Here is a 22,395-nt window from a genome sequence, read left to right as displayed (position 1 = left end):
AAATAGGTACCTGGGTGTTAGTCAGCTGTCACGGGCTGCTTCCTGGGGGTGGAGGCCTGGTCGAGGACCGGGCCGCGGGGACACTAAAAAGCCCCGAAATCATCTCAAGATAACCACCCTATGCCCCTGTTACCTAGCAGTAAATAGGTACCTGGGTGTTAGTCAGCTGTCACGGGCTGCTTCCTGGGGGTGGAGGCCTGGTCGAGGACCGGGCCGCGGGGACACTAAAAAGCCCCGAAATCATCTCAAGACAACCTCAAGATAACCAGGCCAGGTGGAGGCCTGGTCGATGACCGGGCCGCGGGGACACTAAAGTCCCGAAATCATCTCAAGATAACCTCAAGATAATCAAAGTCGCTCACTGGTAGACGACGGAGCTGCTCCTTTCCTCTAGCTTCTCTCACACTGTAACTCAGTTCTGTAGGTAGCAATACTGTGTCACTGTAGGCTCGGGTCGATGCCTGCGGCGTCACACAACAGTTCGATAGAGTTGAGGAGTGTGTATGTGTGTGGGTGTGTGTGTATGTGTGTGTGTGTGTGTGTGTGTGTGTGTGTGTGTGTGTGTGTGTGTGTGTGTGTGTGTGTGTGTGTGTGTAAACATTTTTACCTTTGATTTTGTGTTTTATATAAATCACAAGCTCTGCTACAATTTTCTTGTTAGGCTCAAGATCACCTTGTACCTCTATCACTGGGTGAGATTAGCGCTTCCCTGGTCTCACAGGGTGAGCTTAGTAAGCTCCTTATGGAGTTTAACCACTTGGGGTGGACGGTAGAGCGACAGCCTTGCTTCATGCAAGTCGGCGTTCAATCCCCGACCCTCCAAATGGTTAGGGATCATTAAGATGTAATTTTTTCTCGTCTCAATAAATATACTTGAACTTGAGTAAGCTCCTTATCTCTATTATGTAACAATCTCTTGATCTCACTGGCTCTTATTGAGCATTGGTGAGCACCGATGAGATTAGTAGGATTCTCGCATTGCTTATTGAGATTAGCAAAGTCCGCTGCTTCGCCTTGTTGTGAGCTTGGCAAGTTTCTGACCTCAATCTCGCGTATGTTAGATTGAGATCATTTTCTGCAATAATCACTTTCCCTCTCACTTTCTGTGATAATGTAGAACAGTCCTACATCTCTTATCATCTTATCTCGGCCTATAGTGACCAATTTCTTTGCTTTCTAATTTTCTATTTCATTGGTCACACGATATTTTGAAAATCACAGCTGTGTCAAATTCCGTATTTTCATGACCACTTTGCTCAGCGTTGCTTCACTAGACAGGCACCTGTTACCTAGCAGTAAATAGGTACCTGGGAGTTAGTCAGCTGTCACGGGCTGCTTCCTGGGGGTGGAGGCCTGGTCGAGGACCGGGCCGCGGGGACACTAAAGCCCCGAAATCATCTCAAGATAACCTCAAGATAACCAAGACAGGCACCTGTGCACATGTATACTGTGCGTACTTCACTCTGATTTACAGCTGTACACAGCTGGGCTCGGCCTGAGCTCGACTGAGCTCGAAACTCGTCTCAATACAGAGTGTCTCAACCACTCTAAGGCTCCGACTAGTGTTTGAACAGATTTTAATGTTTTTTTCACTCTGTTTCGTCCCCTATCACAATGCTGACGAGGGAGAAGGGTCTATTGATTGTGGTGTGTGTGTGTGTGTGTGTGTGTGTGTGTGTGTGTGTGTGTGTGTGTGTGTGTGTGTGTGTGTGTGTGTGTGTGTGTGTGTGTGTGTACCCACCTAATTGTGTTTGCAGGGGGTTGAGCTTTGGTTCTTTGGTCCCGCCTCTCAACTGTCAATCAACTGGTGTACAGGTGTACAGAGAGAGAGAGAGAGAAAGAGAGAGAGACAGAGAGAGAGAGAGAGAGAGAGAGAGAGAGAGAGAGAGAGAGAGAGAGAGAGAGAGAGAGAGAGAGAGAGAGATAGGCTGATAATGGTGTGTTATTGTTTAACTCAGTCGCCCCTAGCAACACTGCAGTGTTCTGATAACATTGACGCTGCTACCACCCTGAAGTCATCCGCTTCGAGGATCTAGAGCAAGGTAATGGATCTTAATATTCTTACTGGCTAGGAATGGCCACGGCTAGGGGTGACCACGGCTAGGGGTGCCACGGCTAGGAGTGGCCACGGCTAGGGGTGCCACGGCTAGGGGTGCCACGGCTAGCGGTGCCACGGCTAGGGGTGCCACGGCTAGGGGTGGCCACGGCTAGGGGTGCCACGGCTAGGAGTGGCCACGGCTAGGGGTGCCACGGCTAGGGGTGCCACGGCTAGGGGTGCCACGGCTAGGAGTGGCCACGGCTAGGGGTGCCACGGCTAGGGGTGCCACGGCTAGGGGTGCCACGGCTAGGAGTGGCCACGGCTAGGGGTGCCACGGCTAGGGGTGCCACGGCTAGGAGTGGCCACGGCTAGGGGTGCCACGGCTAGGGGTGCCACGGCTAGGGGTGCCACGGCTAGGGGTGCCACGGCTAGGGGTGCCACGGCTAGGGGTGCCACGGCTAGGGGTGCCACGGCTAGGAGTGGCCACGGCTAGGGGTGCCACGGCTAGGGGTGCCACGGCTAGGAGTGGCCACGGCTAGGGGTGCCACGGCTAGGGGTGCCACGGCTAGGGGTGCCACGGCTAGGGGTGCCACGGCTAGGGGTGCCACGGCTAGGAGTGGCCACGGCTAGGGGTGCCACGGCTAGGGGTGCCACGGCTAGGAGTGGCCACGGCTAGGGGTGCCACGGCTAGGGGTGCCACGGCTAGGGGTGCCACGGCTAGGGGTGCCACGGCTAGGGGTGCCACGGCTAGGGGTGCCACGGCTAGGGGTGCCACGGCTAGGAGGGGCACGAAATCGTGTCCCTTAACTCGATTGACTCCAAGACACTTATTGCTACCTACAATGAGCAGGGGAGGGGGATTGGAACAATATGCTCTGAACAAATAATAATTCATTGACCCCAAACTACCTTTCGGGAGGTATAAATGACAATTAAGGCGGGAAACAAGGTCACGAGGTCAATTGGGGACAGTTAGCCCGCTAATATGACAGACAGGAACAATTAAAACAATACAAGGGGCTGGAATTAGAGTCTAAATATTGGTTTATTTCAGAACTTGAATGAGCTATGGTTCCCTATTTTGGGGTAAAGAGAATAGGTGATGTGAGAAGGTTGTTGTTGTTTAAGATGCTCTACTTGGAACAAAAAGTTTCAAGCAGCACGGGCTATGGTGATCCCGGAGGTACCCTTAACCGATTGTGCCGTGTCTAGACATGTTCCACTATTTTATAACGCTATTTCCCATCTAGTTCACCCTCCCACTAGCTTCCCCCTTCCCACTAGCTCTCCCTCTCTATAGCTCACCCTCCCACAACCTCTCTCCCTCCTGCTATAGTGCTGCCACTATGCATCACAATGAACGTTCATTTCCGTATTGAGAAATTTGTGTGTTCCACCCAATTATTGTGGGTCACGCTATGCATGCTGGGAGAGAGGGACGTAGGAGGGACGTGGGAGGGAGGAAGAGAATGGAACAGGGATGGAAGGTAGGAGAAAAGATGGAGGGAAAGGGGGGGGGAGAGAAGGAATATAGAAAGGGCGATTTAAGGAATGGAAGGAATGAGGTGGTAGGAGGGGATAAGGAATGAAATAAGGGACAGAAGAGAGGGAGAAATGAAGGGATGGAACAGGTAGTGAGGGAGGGAGGACCCAGTAAAGAAGGGAGAAAGGTAAAGGGGCAAAGTAGGGTGGAATAGAGGTGAGGAGAAGGACGGAAAAGGGACAGAACAGTGCGAAGGAGAGAGAGAGAGAGAGAGAGAGAGAGAGAGAGAGAGAGAGAGAGAGAGAGAGAGAGAGAGAGAGAGAGAGAGAGAGAGAGAGAGAGAGGAAGCTATGCGTCTGACTGCAGTACATGAGAGAGAGAGAGGGAGGGGTGCAAGAAGGGAAAGGGAGACACGGAATAGGAGAACGAAAGGAGAAAAGAGAAAGAGGGAGAAATAACCAGCTGTGAAATGAGGGGAAAATGTTTTTTTAATCCTGTACTTCAAAGCACAGGGAAAAGGAGAGGACAAAGTGCTGTGGGAGAGGGAAAGGGGAATATGGAATGGGGAAAAAGAGAGGGAAGAGGAGGAGAGAGGTGCTCTAGGAGCCACGGAACAACATAGAAGCGAACCGGATTAAGAAAATGTTATCAAACACGATTCCTTATAGCCGATAGTCTTATGTTTATCTCTTCTACTAGAGGGGGGGGGGCAGAGACCCCCCATGTGAGGGGGGGATAGAACCCCCCCCCTCAAGTGTTCACAATGTGTTGAGCAGCGCTTCTCTTGGCGCAGTGGTTGCTGCACGACCTTGGGTTCGAGTCCCCGTATTGATCTTAATTAAAAATGTAACTTATCACCCCGTTTTGGTCGACTAATACAGGTTCCCTCTATCATTACTGATAAAAAGATATCTGTAACTCTTTATCTGTAATTTATCATGTATTTTGCGTGTGTTTGTATGTGCAAACTATTGTCAATAAAGGCATAAAGTTTACCTTAAAACTGGTCAAGGTTCCGTCTCCATATATACAAAAGACGATTAATCGGGCTCGCCATAGCCCGTGCTACTTGAAACTTTTCGTTCCAGGTAGGTAATCTTTAACAACAAGACGGTTATATAAACACGATTTGGAAAATAGTATTAATTATTGCCACCAGGAGGCGTCTAGTTTATTGTGCACCCTATACTCATCCTGTGAGCGGTAGCGCAAAAAGGATTACAAAGGGACACAAAAGATCTTAATCTGACTTCAATGGAGATTATTACGTTAAGATTAGAGATTGTAATTTCAGGTCCTTTTGAAACAGGATTCTAATGAGGATTTACTTTATAAATACTATTACACGTATCTTTTTGCCTCTGAAATAAAAAAAAAGACAATCGCTAATAAAGGTTTCCAACTCTTTTAAGAGAGAACTCAAAAGTATAAATGTATCCCTTGATCAGTAGGCTTTATAGAACTTTAAAAGTGATCATTTAGGCTTTATAGAACTTTAAAAGTGATCAATTAGGCTTTATAGAACTTTAAAAGTGATCATTTAGGCTTTATAGAACTTTAAAAGTGATCATTTAGGCTTTATAGAACTTTAAAAGTGATCATTTAGGCTTTATAGAACTTTAAAAGTGATCAATTAGGCTTTATAGAACTTTAAAAGTGATCATTTAGGCTTTATAGAACTTTAAAAGTGATCATTTAGGCTTTATAGAACTTTAAAAGTGATCATTTAGGCTTTATAGAACGTTAAGTGATCACTTAGGCTTTATAGAACTTTAAAAGTGATCATTTAGGCTTTATAGAACTTTAAAAGTATTTAATAAAGGTTTGAATCTCCATTATTACTCGATATTCGTGTGGATCACCCCAGTGGCAACACCGCCGATGCGCCTTTGTTTCCATTTTAGCCGCCAAGAGAACGAACCCGTCCGGCGATGTGTCTTCACAGAACGAATCGCCTTCTATTTGTTCCATCTATCACTTTGAGACAGTGAGATAATTCCCCGCGCGAATTATAGACCTTGAAGTGGATCAGAAGGGAATTTATGTATCGGGAAACAAGTTCTTAACGCAATAAAGATCATTTTAAAGTTTGTAAAGCGCCGGGCACTATTTTGGTCTCGTCCTCGAGTTGACTCGACCCGTCCTCGACTCAAGTCCATTCCATCCAGCGGTCGACCCCACAGGTTAGGTTAGGTGTTTAGGTTCTGTTGGCGATTATTTGTATTTGTAGTACGTGGGTGAAGCATTTACAGCGTTGTGGTTCGAACACAAGTCGTCAGTGAAGCACTTGTTCCGGAAGTGTTCGAACGTCATCAGTTGTGAGTCGTGTGTAAACCGTTTTTCATTTATAAAAGCTGTTTTTAGTGTGGTTTGGCGGCTGGATTAGCGAGCTTGGATCTGTGTACGGAAGGACGGGCTGCGTCCTAACATTGCGTCAACGAACGAGGTGGAAACATTGCTTCACATGAGGGCGAACCGCCTCCCCCAACACCCACAGTCATTCACCTCACTCCCGTAGCTCAGTCGATTAAGGCAGCGTCTGGGATGCTCTCGGACGTAGGTTCGAATCCTCTTCACGGCCGATGTGGACGAGTGTGAAATCCCTTTGCAACAGCGACAGATAGAAAGGATATCGGAGTCTCTATATAGACATTCTAGAAGGTTCCATTTAACCTTCAAAAAACAGCTCTTCAGACCACCAATGATAGACTTTGTTTCGGGGTTTTTAAGTCACAAAGGCGGTTCATTTAGAAGACTGACGTCAGACTTCCACCCAGATTTGCGGAATGGGAGAAAATATCAACTTTTCCATAGTAAATGACCGCTCACGACTGAACTGTTTTCTAACCAAACATTTCGATAATTTCGCGAGGCCTCGACTGTAATTGTTAAATTACTGCGGAATTATCAAGTTTTAGCCAACAATTATTATCTTCGTTCATCATGAAATGTGATCTGTATACTTGTGTATACATAGGTCGTCCGTGCTGTCGTGTATACATAGGTCGTTTGTGTTCCTGTGTATACATAGGTCGCCTGTATTCTTGTGTATACATAGGTCGTCTGTGCTCTCTTGTATACATAGAAGTACGTAAATAGACAGTATGGTCGACAGTATTCATATTTAGCATTAATTTATTACATATACATATACATATACATATACACCAGGCGATGAGTAGCGGTTCCTGGGCCACACCAGGCGTTGAGTAGCGGTTCCTGAACCACACCAGGCGATGAGTAGCGGTTCCTGGACCACACCAGTGATGAGTAGCGGTTCCTGGACCACACCAGTGATGAGTAGCGGTTCCTGGACCACGCCAGGCGATGAGTAGCTGTTCCTGAACCACACCAGGCGTTGAGTAGCGGTTCCTGGACCACACCAGTGATGAGTAGCGGTTCCTGGACCACACCAGTGATGAGTAGCGGTTCCTGGACCACACCAGTGATGAGTAGCGGTTCCTGAACCGCACCAGGCGATGAGTAGAGGTTCCTGAGCCACACCAGTGATGAGTAGCGGTTCCTGGACCACACCAGTGATGAGTAGCGGTTCCTGGACCACACCAGTGATGAGTAGCGGTTCCTGGACCACACCAGTGATGAGTAGCGGTTCCTGGACCACACCAGTGATGAGTAGCGGTTCCTGAACCGCACCAGGCGATGAGTAGAGGTTCCTGAGCCACACCAGGAGACATAGCCCGTTTTCTGGACATTGATAAAACCTTAGCACCACGGGGCTGATAGTTAAGCCTCGTGCTTCTAAAATGAAAGTCCTTTGAGTAACTATTTGGTCGAAAGTGCCAATATGTTGTGATGGATGACCTGAAAGTTGGGATTTTTTTATTATTGAATCTGGCTAACTTGAAGGCACAAATCCACAAGGGCCGTGACGAGGATTCGAACCTCCGTCCGAGAGCATCTTAGACGCTGTTTTAATCGACTTGAGCTACGACATGGTATAAGAATTTGTTCATTTGATGCATTATGCTATTGTGATATCTGTGTGTAATGAAGTCTGGCTATCTTGGATTTTTAGTTTATATCCGCATATATATATAGGATATTATACATATAGAGTATATTATACTAATATAGAGTATATACATATAGGATTTAACCTCTCCTAGCAAATCTAGGCCCTACTACACGCTATCTTAGGCCTAATGTAGCAAGTATATATGCTTTACTAGACCTACGAATGCTTAATATTTGTATATATATATATATATATACATATATATATATATATATATATATATATATATATATATATATATATATATATATATATATATATATATATATATATATATATGGCACAACTCTCCTAAACACGAGAGTTAAGTATACAACTTTAGAACACTTTAAACTCATAACACTCTGTTATGCCAGTTGCTGGAAGGCTTCTGTGCTGGCTAGGGTTCGAGTCTCCTGGTGGGAAAGTGTTCTAAAGTTGTATATATATATATATATATATATATATATATATATATATATATATATATATATATATATATATATATATATAACTTTTTAGACACTCAACCCACCAGGGGACTCGAACACTGGCCAACAAGGTGGCAGTTGCATGCTGTATCCACTACGCTATACTTCAAAGCATTGAAGTATAGCGTAGTGGATACAGCATGCAACTGCCACCTTGTTGGCCAGTGTTCGAGTCCCCTGGTGGGTTGAGTGTCTAAGAAGTTATAAACTTCAGCTACTGGAATAGGGTAGTCTGTGCATATATATATATATATATATATATATATATATATATATATATATATATATATATATATATATATATATATATATATATATATATCACGAAAATAAACACGTGATTAAGAAAGTGACAATGTCAGACCACGGAGGAAAATGAAACAGGAATTTCCTTAAGTACTTTCGTACTTTCGTATATTAAATACATCTTCAGAAGGAATCTTTCCTTCTGAAGATGTATTTAATATGCGAAAGTACTTAAGGAAATTCCTGTTTCATTTTCCTCCGTGGTCTGACATTGTCATATATATATATATATATATATATATATATATATATATATATATATATATATATATATATATATATATATATATATATATATATATATAATTTTGTTAACTTCGTTATTTGTGTCAGTTTCTCTTGTGATGTATAAGTTAGTTTCATTTAGGTAAGCTAGTTATAAGCTTGATGAGCTAGTTACAAAATTCAGTATAAGACGTCATCAAAATATTGTCCTGTTTTCGAGAACTTTCTTGCCATTTTGGAAAGGATTTCCCGCTGTAAAATGACCTGAAGTTCAACATCTCTAGTGACCTTGAATGGGAGAGGAAATCCGAGGCTTCTCGGAGGTTTGTCCACCATTTTTCATAAGGATTTGTTTTCATGTCGATTTTAAACTGCAGTAATGTTTGGACATTTACGGGTTTGGCGGGTAGGCTGTTCCGTGGATTTATAACTGTTGGGTAATTAAGCATCTGTTTACTGTCCTGTTTAGTGGCTTGTTGAGTTTGAAGTTGTTGCTGGTTGTTCGTGTTACGTCTGATCTCTTGATGAAATGATCCGGATTGATATCCTGCAATTCGTTCAGTATTGTATTAATTTCGAGGAGATCAGCCCTGTCATGTGTGGTTTGTTATCCCTGAGGCTTTCAAGCGTTCCTGGTATGAGAGTCGACTTAGTTCTGGGATGGGGTTTTGGCCTTGTCTGCTGTAGTTTCTCCAAAGCAGAGATGTCCTTTTGGAGGTGATGTCTCGGTGTATGGCTACAGTAGCCTAGATGAAGGGACGTCCTTTTGGAGGTGATGTCTCGGTGTATGGCTACAGTAGCCTAGATGGAGGGACGTCCTTTTGGAGGTGATGTCTCGGTGTATGGCTACAGTAGCTTAGATGGAGGGACGTCCTTTTGGAGGTGATGTCTCGGTGTATGGCTACAGTAGCTTAGATGGAGGGACGTCCTTTTGGAGGTGATGTCTCGGTGTATGGCTACAGTAGCTTAGATGGAGGGACGTCCTTTTGGAGGTGATGTCTCGGTGTATGGCTACAGTAGCTTAGATGGAGGGACGTCCTTTTGGAGGTGATGTCTCGGTGTATGGCTACAGTAGCTTAGATGGAGGGACGTCCTTTTGGAGGTGATGTCTCGGTGTATGGCTACAGTAGCTTAGATGGAGGGACGTCCTTTTGGAGGTGATGTCTCGGTGTATGGCTACAGTAGCTTAGATGGAGGGACGTCCTTTTGGAGGTGATGTCTCGGTGTATGGCTACAGTAGCTTAGATGGAGGGACGTCCTTTTGGAGGTGATGTCTCGGTGTATGGCTACAGTAGCTTAGATGGAGGGACGTCCTTTTGGAGGTGATGTCTCGGTGTATGGCTACAGTAGCTTAGATGGAGGGACGTCCTTTTGGAGGTGATGTCTCGGTGTATGGCTACAGTAGCTTAGATGGAGGGACGTCCTTTTGGAGGTGATGTCTCGGTGTATGGCTACAGTAGCTTAGATGGAGGGACGTCCTTTTGGAGGTGATGTCTCGGTGTATGGCTACAGTAGCTTAGATGGAGGGACGTCCTTTTGGAGGTGATGTCTCGGTGTATGGCTACAGTAGCTTAGATGGAGGGACGTCCTTTTGGAGGTGATGTCTCGGTGTATGGCTACAGTAGCTTAGATGGAGGGACGTCCTTTTGGAGGTGATGTCTCGGTGTATGGCTACAGTAGCTTAGATGGAGGGACGACCTTTTGGAGGTGATGTCTCGGTGTATGGCTACAGTAGCTTAGATGGAGGGACGTCCTTTTGGAGGTGATGTCTCGGTGTATGGCTACAGTAGCTTAGATGGAGGGACGTCCTTTTGGAGGTGATGTCTCGGTGTATGGCTACAGTAGCTTAGATGGAGGGACGACCTTTTGGAGGTGATGTCTCGGTGTATGGCTACAGTAGCTTAGATGGAGGGACGTCCTTTTGGAGGTGATGTCTCGGTGTATGGCTACAGTAGCTTAGATGGAGGGACGTCCTTTTGGAGGTGATGTCTCGGTGTATGGCTACAGTAGCTTAGATGGAGGGACGTCCTTTTGGAGGTGATGTCTCTGTGAATGGCTACAGTAGTCCAGATAGACGGGGCGCTGGAGACTTGTACAATTGAATAACCACTTTCTATTACTTGAAGTCTGTTCGACTATCCCTAGGAGTTGAGTTGATAATTTACTCGAGCTACCGCTGTTGTGCAACTATCAATGATGGATCAAAACTCATAGGAACCTTTCTTGAAAGGTAGCTGTGAGTTTTTAGTAGCTCTGTAAGGCAGAACTCTTATGTTAATAGTGATATGAATTATGTTATACATGCATATTCTACATTAACATCTTGTAAATTTTTAACCTTATTAACAATCCTTGCAACTGAGGCACCGTATATATATATATGTCGTACCTAGTAGCCAGAACGCACTTCTCGGCCTACTATGCAAGGCCCGATTTGCCTAATAAGCCAAGTTTTCGTGAATTAATATATATTCTCTAATTTTTTTCTTATGAAATGATAAAGCTACCCATTTCATTACGTATAGGGTCATTTTTTTTTTATTGGAGTTAAAATTAACGTAGATATATGACCGAACGTAACCAACCCTACCTAACCTAACCTAACCTATCTTTATAGGTTAGGTTAGGTTAGGTAGCCGAAAACGTTAGGTTAGGTTAGATTAGGTAGGTTAGGTAGTCGAAATATAATTAATTCATGAAAACTTGGCTTATTAGGCAAATCGGGCCTTGCATAGTAGGCATAGAAGTGCGTTCTGGCTACTAGGTACGACATATATATATATATATATATATATATATATATATATATATATATATATATATATATATATATATATATATATATATATATATATATATATATGAATGAAAACTCACACCCCAGAAGTGACTCGAACCCATACTCCCAGAAGCAACGCAACTGGTAACTACAGGGCGCCTTTTTTTCATTCGCATATAGTCCTGGGGACCATTCAGGCTTGTTCGCATATATATATATATATATATATATATATATATATATATATATATATATATATATATATATATATATATATATATATATATATATATATATATATATATACGCATTCGCTATTAATTGGAAGGTCCTCTGCAAACAGCATGTAATTGATTTCGGGTTTTTTAATTTTTTTAAGAGCGGACATGTTTTAAAATTATTATTATGGTAAAAGGAGGAGAGGATCTCAATCGAGAATTATAAACATGAGGAAATACTTGTCCAAATATTTATATCCGAAAATAAGTTTATCCCTTAGATAAATACTCTATTAACCATTTTTTTTAAAGATATAAATACGCACTCGATTAAAAACTTACATGTAATGAAAGCGCTGTTCCAAGTAGCACGGGCTATGATGAGCCCGTAGTGGACTTACCTTGCACAGGAGCGGGGCAAGTAGCACGGGCTATGGTGAGCCCGTAGTGGACTTACCTGGCACAGGAGCGGGGCAAGTAGCACGGGCTATGGTGAGCCCGTAGTGGACTTACCTTGCACAGGAGCGGGGCAAGTAGCACGGGCTATGGTGAGCCCGTAGTGGACTTACCTGGCACAGGAGCGGGGCAAGTAGCACGGGCTATGGTGAGCCCGTAGTGGACTTACCTTGCACAGGAGCAGGCCAAGTAGCACGGGCTATGGTGAGCCCGTAACTTAGCTTGCACAGGAGCGGGGCGAGTAGCACGGACTATGGTGAGCCCGTAGTGGACTTAACTGGCACAGGAGCGGGGCGAGTAGCACGGACTATGGTGAGCCCGTAGTGGACTTACCTGGCACAGGAGCGGGGCAAGTAGCACGGGCTATGGTGAGCCCGTAGTGGACTTACCTGGCACAGGAGCGGGGCAAGTAGCACGGGCTATGGTGAGCCCGTAACTTAGCTTGCACAGGAGCGGGGCGAGTAGCACGGACTATGGTGAGCCCGTAGTGGACTTACCTGGCACAGGAGCGGGGCGAGTAGCACGGACTATGGTGAGCCCGTAGTGGACTTACCTGGCACAGGAGCGGGGCAAGTAGCACGGGCTATGGTGAGCCCGTAGTGGACTTACCTGGCACAGGAGCGGGGCAAGTAGCACGGGCTATGGTGAGCCCGTAACTTAGCTTGCACAGGAGCGGGGCGAGTAGCACGGACTATGGTGAGCCCGTAGTGGACTTACCTGGCACAGGAGCGGGGCGAGTAGCACGGACTATGGTGAGCCCGTAGTGGACTTACCTTGCACAGGAGCGGGGCGAGTAGCACGGACTATGGTGAGCCCGTAGTGGACTTACCTGGCACAGGAGCGGGGCAAGTAGCACGGGCTATGGTGAGCCCGAAGTTGCTTGGAGGAGGAGGTCCGCCACTCCACTCTCCCGATATGATTAATGTCGGCCTTGAGACCAATGCATCATGGAACCACAAAAAGTTAAAAATGATTTATGGCAAGCACTTGAGAGCTGCGGCTAGCATTACTGGTCATTAGAATCTGATTCAGGTGATTTAAGAGTTGCGTGAGGTGAGGGGAGCACTGCGTGCGTGCGTGTGTGTGTGTGTGTGTGTGTGTGTGTGTGTGTGTGTGTGTGTGTGTGTGTGTGTGTGTGTGTGTGTGTGTGTGTACTCACCTAGTTGTACTTGCAAGGGTTGAGCTCTGGCTCTTTGATCCCGCCTCTCAACCGTCAATCAACTGGTGTACAGGTTCCTGAGCCTATTGGGCTCTATCATATCTACATTTGAAACTGTGTATGGAGTCAGCCTCCACCACATCACTGCCTAATGCATTCCTATTCCATTTATTAACTACTCTGACACTAAAAAATCTTTCTAATGTCTTTATGGCTCATTTAGGCACTCAATTTCCACCTGTATCCCCTAGTGCGTGTGCCCCTTGGGTTAAACTGTCTTTTTGTACCCTATCAATTCCTTTGAGAATCTTGCATGTGGTGGTCATGTCCCCCGTATCGTCTACGATCTAGGGTGCGCGCGCATGTCCGTTCGCGTCTGAGTGCTCAAAAAACGTAAACAAAGAATTTAAAAATCGCGGCTCGGATTATCATAAGAAAACAGTTTGGAAGATTTAAAGAAATGGCAAGATCATTGAGAGTCGACCAATCATCGACAGCGATTCACCTGAAGTAAAATTATTGGGCTTTCTTATTGGCTGAGGGAAAAAGACATAATAGCCTATGAAAAAGATTTAAAATATTCAAAAATAGTGTATTTGTTTAATATTTTATTCGGCGTAAATTTTAGTATCAACTGTTTTTGTTTAATTTATACTTTTAAAGTTCGTAATTATTCGAGATGGACTTAATAATTAATTATCTGGTTTACTGCATGTATAATTCATAGTTATAGCTTTGGTGGAAATCTATTTGTCTCTCTTAGGCTGGGAAAGTTACCACAGGAAGGGAAACTCTGTGAGGCGACTCTGAGACGCAGCAGTGCTGCCCTCTGGTGGTGTGACGGCCAAGCTTGAGGTCTCTTAGACTGGGAAAGTTACGACAGGAAGGGAAACTCTGTGAGGCGACTCTGAGACGCAGCAGTGCTGCACTCTGGTGGTGTGACGGCCAAGCTTGAGGTCTCTTAGACTGGGAAAGTTACGACAGGAAGGGAAACTCTGTGAGGCGACTCTGAGACGCAGCAGTGCTGCCCTCTGGTGGTGTGAAGCCCAAGCTTCAGGTTGTAAGTTTTGTACTTGAAAATTAATGTTTTCATAGAGGAGATATAGGTCTCTAGCCCCGCCTTCCCAACTCCTGGTGCAATGATTTGCGTTGTTCATGCTTTTTATATTTATTGTCGAGGATATTGAGTTTTCAACTGTTATTCTTTCCACTAGTTTGCAAGTTTTGTGGAATTTTGTTAGTCTTTCTCCTCTGCTGTCTTACACATTCTCGTTTTAAACATTGCTAATTCGCGTTCAAATTTTTCTTATTGTTGGGGACAGAAAACCTTTGTAACATCTGCTTCCATTGTAAGCCCTGCCTGATAGCACTTGAACACTGTAGGTTTACACACACTAGTGAGTGCTCTTAAGTATTATTCCTTGATTGTTTGATGAAGACCACACCTAGAAGTACTGCCCCACACCTAGAAGTACTGTACCACACCTAGAAGGTACTGCCCCACACCAAGAAGTGCTGTACCTCACTTAGAATATCGCCCCACACCTAGGTGTGGGGCAGTACTTCTAGGTGTGGTGCTGTACCTTCTAGGTGTGGTGCTGTACCTTCTAGGTGTGGGGCTGTACCTTCTAGGTGTGGGGCAGTACCTTCTAGGTGTGGTGCTGTACCTTCTAGGTGTGGTGCTGTACCTTCTAGGTGTGGGGCAGTACCTTGTAGGTGTGATTTTCGCAGCTGGCGGGCAAAAATCGCGCGATTTTCGCCGGTAGCGGGCAAAAATCTGGCGAATTTCGCCGCTGGAGGGCAAAAATCGCGCGGTTTTTGGCCGGTAGTGGCGAAAATCGCGCGATTTTTGGCCACTAGCGGCGAAAATCACATGGTTTTTGGCCGCTAGCGGGGAAAATCGCCCGATTTTTGGCCGCTAGCAGCGAAATTTGCATGATTTTTGGCCACTAGCGGGGAAAATCGGTCGATTTTTGCCACTAGCGGGCAAAAACCGTGCGATTTTCGCTGCTAGAGGCCCAAAATCGCGCGATTTTCGCCGGTAGCGGGCAAAAATGTGGCGAATTTTTGCCCGATTTTGCTACACTACATCAGTGTAGTGGCGTACAAAATCCAGGTAGCCGGCTGACGTGGCAAATTTCACCGCCACACGCATATACGTAAGTTTCTCCAGGCCTAGAAGATCGGCGACCTTCACATCCAAAACGTCCAGTAACGCGACTAATACGAGAAGCCAATCCACAGGAGCTGAGAAAGGAAGCCTGACAGTATCTACACGGCGAATCGGCGTACTCCCAGCCGCCGCCATGCCGCGAGCTAACACGCCGGTCACTCAAGCTCAATGGTGGTGGAGTGATATTCTGTGACTCTAAAAGTGCTCTGCAGTCCTTAAATAACCCATCACAATGTACGTCGGAAGTAGCTTGTAATATTAAATGGAATGTAATTTTTGCCAATGATAATAACTCTTGTATAAAATTTGTGTGGATCCCATCCCATGTTTGAGTTTGAAAACATGACTTTGTAGATCAATTGGCCAATGAGGCTTGCAGGAAAGAAAGAATTGATTATGACTTTGGACTATCTAATGCAGTTATTAGAAACATACAAATTAAAGAAATTAAATCAGATTTAGAAGAACTAAGAAATGGCCAGAGACCTGAAAGCTGCAGTATTAAAAGTTATGACAAGTTTTGTAATAATAGGTATTTGTATGGTCAGCACAGTAACCGGACTAGGCAATGTGATGTAGTCATTGCGCGAATTCACCTTGGCTATAGACACATCTGGCAGGTTAGTGAGGCTGAGCCACTACCAGAATATGCAGATTGTAAACTCTGTGATAAACCTTTAATGCATTCACTAGAACACTATAGTGATGAATGTGAAACCGTAAAGGACTTTAGACCTCCTGGCCTCTTGTACCACCAACTGTGTAACTATTTTATTGACTCAGGTGTTCTGGACGACATCCTAACAATTTACCCAAAAATTGGTTGTCCATTTTAACGAATGAAGAACAATTTATATTTATATTACTTCTAAGCTGCATCACTTATGAACCCATGCCTGCCCTTGTGTGGCAGTGCACAGTAGAAAGTTGTTTTCACATATCCATACATTAAAACATTGATTGTAACCATGATATATATGTGCTTCAGCCTACAGTTTAGACCTATTGTCTTATGTATGACCCTCTGTCCTGCGTGACAGTGAATACCACCATTATCCTCACTTTAATTAGACCTATCAAAATCCTCAGATTAGGCAAAATTGTAATTAATTTAGTCAATAAAGATGTGAATAATAATAATAAGGCCGCACCACCCCCTCGCAGCGCCCAACAACTAATGGTTTGATTGTTGGCGCCGAAGGCGGCTAGTTTATTGTGCACCCCATACTCATCCTGTGAGCGGTAGCGCCAAAGCATTACAGAGGGCACAAAAGGTCTTTACCAGACCTCATCTTAGATTATTACATAAACCATATCTTCAGTCCTTCACACCTTATAGATACAATGTCAGCTAGTTACAGAGAAAGTGCTATCAAGTACTGGGAACGCGAGACGTGGCGACGACTGCCCCCCCCCCCTACAGTGGCGAGGCCTGAACTCCAGGGTACTGTACCTTGTACTGTAGTGTACTCTACGGTACTGTACTGTTCTGTATTGTACTGTACAATACTGTGCCCTATACTGTACTGTATCGTACGGTACTGTATGGTACTGTACTGTATTGTAATGTATACAGTACAGTATACTGTAGTGCATCGTATCGTACGGAACTGTAGTCTACGGTACTGTACTATTCTGTACTGTGTTGTACTGTACATACAGCTTGAATAAGTAATCTTATTATTTAATAATTATAATAATAGTTATTTAATAATAAGTAATCGAAAATGATCATTTGTGAGTGTAATGTAAAACATTAAATGTCTTTATTGATTTATATACCAGAAGGTACATTGTGTTTGTGAGAATACATAGCATAGTAGAGTAATTACACTCTTGTAAAGCCACTAGTACGCGCAGCGTTTGGGGCAGGCCCTTTATCTAACAGATAACTTAAAGTAGGTAAAATCTATCAAAATTAATAATTTCTTATCCATTTGGTACATGTATGTTTCTCATACTTTGGGTATACATTTGAGTTTATATATTTGAGTTTCAAAAAATAACTGTCATGAATTACTAAGGTATCCAATTACGTCGAGCCGACCAATGACAGTACAGCTTGCGACAATGTGACGTCAACTGAAAATGAGAAACGTGATTGGCTATTGAGTCCACCTGCTGATTGAGGCGCAACGGAACGTTATTTTGCCCCTAGAATTAGCCGAGTAGAGGTGTGCAGGTTAGTGTTAGGGCGTGATGTTACTCTGAGCTGGTACCCCGTTACCCTTTGGGGTCGCTAGGGCTGACAGACCCCTAGGTTACACTGTCAATCTGTACACCGTCAAAACGCACATAGGGGCAAAAATATTTATTATTTTATAGCTGGCGTATATACCTCCTGTTTGGGGGTTATATATACAGCGAGATGTTTTAGTCCTGACCCATAATCAGTACTAAAATATAGTTATAAATGTTTACGTACTGTATTGATTTGTAACATTGTATTGTATTTTGTTCCCCAGCAGTCTTGAAGCTCGAATGTGCCTGAGATATGAAGGTGGTGATGGGACCACTGGTGGACCGATGATTGGAGTCATACCCTGCCGAGCAGAAGGTGGTGGGAGATGTTCCAGATGTGCTACTTGAGTTACCAAGGTATGATGGGCCTATCCGACACAAGGTAAATAAAGTTTGAGGCATAGTAATATTGTATTAGGATACACTAATAACGCCTTATTGTAATTAATTATGGTTCTTTAATCATGTGGTCGTCCCGTTTAAATTTAATTACTGGGAGCCTACTTTGGGCAATGGAAGTTTGAGCATTCAGTACTACAGCCATATCAGGACCCCCATCAGTTTTGTTTTAAATATGAAAACATGAATTACCGTAACATAGGTTAAGTTGTGTAAAAAGTTTTGTTAGACAAAAGTTTTGTTAGAGTATTTGATCGAGGATGGTGCTGTTGCTTCCGGTCACTTTGGTGATTAAGAGTAGTGAATAAGTCGGTCGATAGACTTTGGCCGCTCTGGCTCTGGGTACAGTGTAGTCTTTAAAATTGGATAAAAGTGCTGTTTCCACCCCCCCCCCTCCACACACCTTAGTGTTCGGGTTACCTGGGTACATAATTTGACGTAGGGGGGGGTGGAAACTACGTAGAATACGAAGAATACGTAGCCTTCCTGTCCTCGTCGAAGGACGTAGACATAAATTGACCCAGAGTCGTTTGACGTACATAGGTGATATGTAAATGTTTAATGGCAGTAACATTGGAAGAATAACATTAATGTTAACTATACAGCATGAAATAAGCGCGATCTCCTTCGTAGGACAAAGAGCTCATAAAAAATACAGCTCAACAATATAATTTATACGTGTAGGGGATGTGAAGGTTCCGGTTGACTTGCGACGAATGGCTGATTAATTTCAACTGCAGACGTGACCCTCGTGACGGTATTTCTTGTTTACTGTAGGTGGGTGGCGACGGTAGACGTGGGAGTGTGTAGGTGGTGGTTATGTTGTTGATATTGGTGTAATTGTGTAGTGAGCGGGATAGCGTGCGCTCCACCAGTAGTGTAGGTCGAGGCAAAAGTGAAAGTCACTTTTGAAGTTAAGGTTGAGCTTCAGCTATTGGTGTAAGAGCTGTTGGTTATCATTGTGTAGGACGTATATGGTGTGGACTTGATTTTTCAGTGTTAATGGAGAATTGTGTAGTAGGAACATATTTGCTGATTATGTTCCAGGGAAAGGAGACTGTGGTGATATAGGTACCCCAATTACTAGTGGTAGGTAATTATTGGGCAGTTAATGTTGTGCAGCTGGAACTGTAACAGACGCTGATTGGGGGGAGGGAGGATGATTATGCGCGATCACGAAAGCCGAAGAATTGTAAATCTCGTGTTTAGGTTCGGATTGTAGGTCTACCAGACATGGTGTTTTGAGTGTGGGAAGGGTATTGTCATGTCTGCGCTTTGATGGTATTGAAAATCCAATTAGCACTCATCCGAGGTGCAAGACATGTTTTGCTATGTATTAGTTTTCCCTCATCTAAACTGAGTTAGACGTTGGTAGATCTATCAAAGTAATATACAAATTGTTAGAGGTTGAATTATACAATTATATTAGAGCAAATGATTTCGCATGGGAGAAAAAATTGTGTAAGGAGTTTGTACTATAGTAATCATAGATGGTTATAGCCCTTAATAATTGTTGTGAAAGTTAAATTGATGCTGATCTGCATTATTTCCTGCAGATGAGCGTGTGGAGAGGTGCGGGCTGGGCGAAACAGAGCAATGGTGAATTATCTATTTATGATGTAGCAGCATGTGTGGAGGCCAACCAACGCCACACTGCAGAGTAACGGAAGAGGCTGTGACCTGCAGGCGAGTGTGATATGTTCATTTCAACACATCTTCCTAAAAGAATTTAGTTACGTAGTCCATAAAACTGAAATCCAAGTAATAGTAAATATCATTCTGCAGGTGGAGTGGCGCTTGGTTTCATAACCCAGTGCATGTCCCATTTCAAAACTGGCCCATGAGGCACCTGCTTCCCAAGCTGTCTCGTTTTTAGAACAGTGCATGGCCGTGTATTTGAGATATTAATGGTGATAAGGAATGTTTATCGTATATGAATGTTCAGAATGCTGAATAGAATATAGTTTCGCAGTTGACACGCTTGACTACCCTAGAGGTGGATGACGTTGGTACCATCCTGTGTGGTTACTCTAGGGACAACCTCCAGCTGTTGAAGGATCAAGTTTCACTCTTCCATACAAGGTACGAAAGAATTAAATTTGCTAGTAAATGTTTATAGTGCATAATCGTCGAGGATGTAATTTGATGGTTATTAGATATCCAGTGTTTTGAATGGTTATTAATGTGGATTGCTATTAAGGTGGAGTCTATAATATAGAGAAATAGGAGGGACTCGCCTAGAAGGCGAGTCCTTACAGAGGGCAGTAAATGTGTTCTGGTCAAGGAAGGGGATATATAGTTGATGTAGAAATATTGTGGGGGAATTGTTGAATCATAAAGGAATAGATAGTTGTAGGGAATCATAAGTAAATATTCAAAGTAAAAAGTACCTAATTGCATTTTCATAGTTTTCAACATTGTTGCTTTAAAATTGCACTGTATGTATTGGTACCCAATCTCCTAATCATGTACCGAATGCATAAAAACTTGACCATTGTGATCATTGGTGTCTTATGTGCTTTAAATTTGCTGTATGGTGGCTATTAATGTTAGTATAAATTAGCAATCAAGCTGTCAATGCAATCTGAGGTTGAATATACCACTGTGGTTTAATATACCTGTACCTACTAATATCTCTAATCTCATGTTTTGTTTGATACATTGCAAAAATAATATTAATTCCGCTAGAATTTACGTACTTAAAATGATCTTAGATTAAGGAGCTGGCCAAAAGGCTGCGCGTACTAATGGCCTTAAAAGTGTAAATACTATGCTATGTATTCTAACAAACCCAATGTACCTTTTATTTATATATACATATTTTATCCCCTAGAATGCCAAACTAATAACAAGTTTGTAATATATGGGAAACGTTAGGGAAATGAAGTAAAATTGGTAATAGATATAAATGTAAAGGAGACGTGAATTTAGTTTGACTGTAAAAGACAATAACATATAGAAATTGGTTAAAGTTTTGTATTTGTGCAGTGAAAATATTTTAGTAACTCGTGTATTAGATAGGGTAAGGAATGGTGAAATAATAAATGCGAAGATGGCATTTTAAGTTAAGATGTTAATTAAAATGTTAGTTCAAAGGGTAAATAAAACCTAATATGCATAATCTTTTGTTTTTAGCCGATTGGAGAGATAAGCATCATGGTTGATTGGTAGAGCGAATCCGAGCGTGGAACAGCGCGTGGCAAAATCACCAGTGGATTTTGAACTGTGGCTGTGCTTCCGTAGTAGGTGGACGAAAGATTAAAGACGAGGATCACGCGACCACACCGTGAGTAAGGGAAACATCGCCAGAGAGTTGTGCCCTCACCTTATCTTCATTTGACATTCACCAGAAACAAGGGGTTCTTGAATGAAGAAAGTGTTCTTCCATCTTCAGTCATCTACATGAAAAAGATTTGAAAATCCATGCAGTGACCGTGGGATCACTGCAGTGGTTGCCGTGCCATACTTGCAGTTAAGCTGCTGTATGTAATAAACTGTAGTTTCATAATGAGTGTGATCACTTGCCTTCGCCTGAATTTGTGGTAATAGTTTTGTACGTTAGTAACGCGCATGGAAATGGTAAACTATAATATATAATGTTAATAGAATAATAGTAACATGGGGGCTTGAGGTGTGAATGGACAGAATTGTAGAATCGTAGTCGTAATGTTGACGGTTTGATCCAGGCTGAAAGATATGCATGTTTTTGTTGTTAACGTTGCTCAGGTAGTCACAGCTGCTATGGGCTGTGCAACCACGAGGTCGCTTAGCTCCGAAATTGTTATTGTAGAATATTCTTCAATACTACAGCCATATACTGGCTGTACCCGGCCACGCGTTGCTGAGCCACAGCAACCTTCCCCGGTACCCTCCTCCTCCGAACCACTCCTCACTCCCTCTTCCCTTTGTCAACTCCAGCATTCCCTTGTCCTACCCCCACCATTCCAGTGGCCTCATCTGATGGCCAAATGCTGTGATACCTGGTTGATGGGGTTCTGGGAGTTCTTGTACTCCCGAAGCCCGGCCCGAGGCCAGGCTTGACTTGTGAGAGTTTGGTCCAATGGCTGTTGCTTGGAGCGGGCCGCAGGCCCACATACCCACCACAGCCCGGTTTGTCCGGCACTCGTTGGAGGAATAAATCTAGTTTCCTCTTGAAGATGTCTACGGTTGTTCCGGCAATATTTCTTATGCTCGCAGGGAGGACGTTGAGCAACCGCGGACCTCTGATGTTCATAGTGTTCTCTGATTGTGCCTATGGCGCACCTGCTCTTCACTGGTTGTATTTTACATTTTGTTTCATATCGTTTACTCCAGTACGTTGTTATTTTACTGTGTAGGTTTGGTACTTGGCCCTCCAGTATCTTCGAGGTGTATATTATTTGATGTCTCTCGTCTTGTTTCTATTGAGTACA

General features: G+C 43.8%; 1 long non-coding RNA gene across 7 annotated transcripts in view; it reads left to right on the top strand.

Annotated features, from left to right (window-relative positions):
- The window catches only part of LOC123745689 (uncharacterized), a 165,931-nt gene that overhangs the window by 139,725 nt on the left and 3,811 nt on the right, over positions 1-22,395 (top strand). The window contains exons 1-5 of one of the 7 annotated variants that reach the window (XR_011224341.1): positions 17,426-17,525; positions 17,809-17,941; positions 19,540-19,669; positions 19,769-20,065; positions 21,119-21,491. This is a non-coding gene — a long non-coding RNA (uncharacterized lncRNA). Of the gene's footprint in view, positions 1-1,937; positions 2,043-17,425; positions 17,526-17,808; positions 17,942-19,539; positions 20,066-21,118; positions 21,492-22,395 lie in introns of those variants that run through there. The other 6 variants (XR_006771387.2, XR_006771385.2, XR_011224340.1 and 3 more) reach the window with 6 other exon arrangements.

This window comes from Procambarus clarkii, chromosome 71 (assembly GCF_040958095.1).
Source record: "Procambarus clarkii isolate CNS0578487 chromosome 71, FALCON_Pclarkii_2.0, whole genome shotgun sequence".
Classification (NCBI taxonomy): domain Eukaryota; kingdom Metazoa; phylum Arthropoda; class Malacostraca; order Decapoda; family Cambaridae; genus Procambarus; species Procambarus clarkii.
This window is presented reverse-complemented; position numbering and strand designations above follow the sequence as displayed.